We start from the raw sequence: 3,302 nt of genomic DNA on the forward strand, positions 1-3,302 counted from the left end.
CTGTGGTGGCGGCAAACCCTGAGGACGCTTGGGGTGCTTGCTGCTACAGGGCTCTAGGAAGTAAGGACCAGGGATGAATTAACCTTCCCACACCTACAGGTGTCTTAGATCTTAAGGAGAAAATTTCCAGAGCTGGTCAGGCTGAGGAGCTCTGACATGGAGGGAGGGAGGCCCTGAGACACAACTCTGTGTGACCTTCCTCATCTGTACCTACCTCACAGGCTTGCTGTGGGCATCAGATGAGATGATATCTAGGAAGTACTTTGCAAACCTCAGAGCACCATATAATGATTCCATGATTATTATTATTATTATTTGGCTGCCAACCCTGGGAGTTTAGACAAGATGACCCCTAAGACCCTTCCAGGTCAAACATTTTTTGTTCTGAGGCCACTTCTAAGTCTGACATTCCGTATTCGAAGCTCCCTTCCAGATTTGACATTCCATATTCCAAAGTATTTTTCTAGCCCTGAAATTCCATGGTCTAGATTGTTTCCTAGTTCTATGTTCTAGCTTCCCTTTCAGCTCTAAAGTTCTCTTTTAACATTCTACATTCACAGATCCCTCCAAGCTCTGTTATAATTATGTCATAATTATGCTCCCTGGTTCTGACGTTCTGTGTCCAAAGTTTTCTGCTAGATCTGACATTCTATGTTCTAGGGGTTCTTGCTGTTCAGTCATGTGTGACTCTTTGTGACCCTTTTTTTGAGGAGGGGTTTCTTGGCAAAGATACTGGAGTGGTTTGATGTTTCCTTCTCCAGTTCATTTTACAGATAGAGAGAAAGGAGTTCTAGACAGTGTCAAAAGAGCCCAAGTGTGGGGGAGTGTTAAGAAATTCCTACCTTGGAAGGGAGAGGGTCCCCTGTTGGGGGATGTTTTCATGTAGAAGCTGGATGACTGGTGAGTGGCTTGGTTTTTTTAAAAGATGGAAATAGTGACATAATTGTAGGGAAGGAGAGAGAGAGAGAGAGAAAGAGAGAGAGAGAGAGAGAGAGAGAGAGAGAGAGAGAGAGAGAGAGAGAGAGAGAGAGAGAGAGAAGAGGAAGGAGAGAGAGAAGAGGAAGGAGAGAGAGAAGAGGGAGTTAGAGGAGGGAACAGCAGACATCTAAGAGCACAAGGTGCAGTTGGCATGATGATCCAGCAAAGGAGGCTAAGGAGCACTCTGATTGGTAGGAGAACCACGAAAGAATAGATTCCAGAGAACCCAGAGAGAAAACTTCCCCCTCTTCACCATCCTCTCCTCCAGCCTCTTCTGAGGTGGCCCTTCTAGGCAAGGCAAATCCCTCTATTTTTGTCCATTGATACTGCCTTGAACCTTTCCTCTACAGTCTCTGCTAAGATCATCCCTCAACCTGGTTCTCCCCCCTCCCCTCCCCTCTCCTCTCCTTTCCCTTCTTCCTTCCTCTCCTCTCCCCAATGCTAACATTCCTATTTAGCATTTCCTTCAGTTATGAATGTCAGTCACTAACATAAGAAGGCTCAGGCCCAAAAACAGGAAAAGGCTCTCTAGAGCCAGAGTGAGGACTAGAGCCAAGGCTGGGGACAGCTGGGCCTCTCCTTTCCCCGGGCTCCCTCTCCAGGCCTCTGGTGGCTTTTCTTTACTCAGGCGATGAAGTCCCAGGTCTAGCTACCAAAGCCCTCCAGCCCTGCACTCCAAGGGCCTCAGGTTTCCATTGGCTGCAGGGTCCTTAGGCTTTTCTCAATGTTGTCTTAGCAGGGCCAGGTGAGGAGAGAGAACACAGCAGATCTTGGAAGATGGACTTTCCCTTGTGGAAGGGACCTTTAAGACCTTCTGGACCAGGGCCTCCTAAATCATTTTGTGCCATGGGCACCCCTTTGGGGGCCTAGTGTGGCTATATGCCTCTTCCCAGAAGAGTGTCTGGTGCCTCCCTTCATAACTGAAGTACTCAATTGGAGGTAAAGTAAATAGAGATGTAATTTTTTTTCCATCCAAATTCTTGGCCTCCTCAGAGGTCCAGGGACAGGTTAAGAACCCCTGAACTGCAATGAGTCTTTCATGTTTCAAGAGAAAAGGACTAACCTTAGCTCATACAAATAAGTTGCTGATGCCTAGACAGACAGGGACCAAGGACAGCCAAGTGGTACCATGGACAGAGCTCTGGGTCTGGAGCCTGGAGGACCTGAGTTCAAAGCCCATCCTGGACACTTGACTAGTTGTATGACCCTGGGCAAGTCACTTATCCCTGTTCATCTCAGTTTCCTCATCTGTGATACGGGGGTGCTATAAGAGCAACTCTCTCCTGGGGTTCCTGTGAGTATCAAATGAGATAATATTTGTAAAGCTCTGGGACCCCATCTGGGGTAGAGATATTGGCAGAGATACTGAAGTAGTTTTCCATTTCCTTCTCCAGTTTATTTGACAGATGAGGAAACTGAGAAAAACAGGTTGAAGTGACTTACCCAGGGTTACACAGCTAGTAAGTGTCTAAGGCCAGATTTGAACTCAGGAAGATGAGTCTTCCTGACTCCAGGCCCAGGGCTCTGTGCTCTATGGCATCCCCCTCCCTGCCTGTAAAGCTCTTGACAGAAAGAGCTTCCCCCTCTAACACTGCATTTTCTAATACCATTCGAAAACTCTGTCCTTCCTCTCTCAGGGACATACAGCCAGATAGCCCCTTAGTTACATAAGCAACACTCAAAGTTAAATACTTTTAAGAACCTCTTTCCCTGATGACGTCAAGTATTTCTTCTGCCCTGGTAAAGATTCATTGGGTTTTTGTTTTTGTTTTTTTTAGATTTTTTTTTTGCTTTTTGGAGTAGGGCAATTGGGGGTAAGTGACTTGCCCAAGGTGTTAAGTTTCTGAGGCTGGATTTGAACTCAGGTCCTCCTGACTTCAGGGCCAGTGCTCTATTCACTGCACCTCCTAGCCACCCCTAGATTCATTGGTTTTGAGAGAGTCTGTCATTATCCTTTTTATAGATGTGGAAACTGAGGTCCAAGAGAAGACTGGATTTGGATGGGGCCACTCACTGAGTCAGCAAAACCAGATTCGGATTAGCCCTCAGCACTGCTCCAGCGCTCCAAAGAGCACCACCTTTGCTCCTTCTAGTCTTCCATGTTGGAGGCTCTGAGAGAGACTCGTTACCGGTGCAGGGAAGAGAGCTCGAAAGTAGCTAGGATTTAGAGCTGAAAAGGGCCAAAGAACAGGATGTCAGAGCTAGGAGCACCCTTAGAACACAGGATGTCAGAGCTGGAAGGGCCCTTAGAACACAGGATGTCAGAGCTGGGAGGGCCCTTAGAACACAGGATGTCAGAGCTGGGAGGGGCCTTAGAACACAGG

The sequence above is a fragment of the Petaurus breviceps genome, unplaced genomic scaffold (genome assembly GCF_028583685.1).
Source record: "Petaurus breviceps papuanus isolate PSGF00001 unplaced genomic scaffold, PetGlider_PUasm1.0 91041, whole genome shotgun sequence".
In the NCBI taxonomy this organism is placed as follows: Eukaryota; Metazoa; Chordata; class Mammalia; order Diprotodontia; family Petauridae; genus Petaurus; species Petaurus breviceps.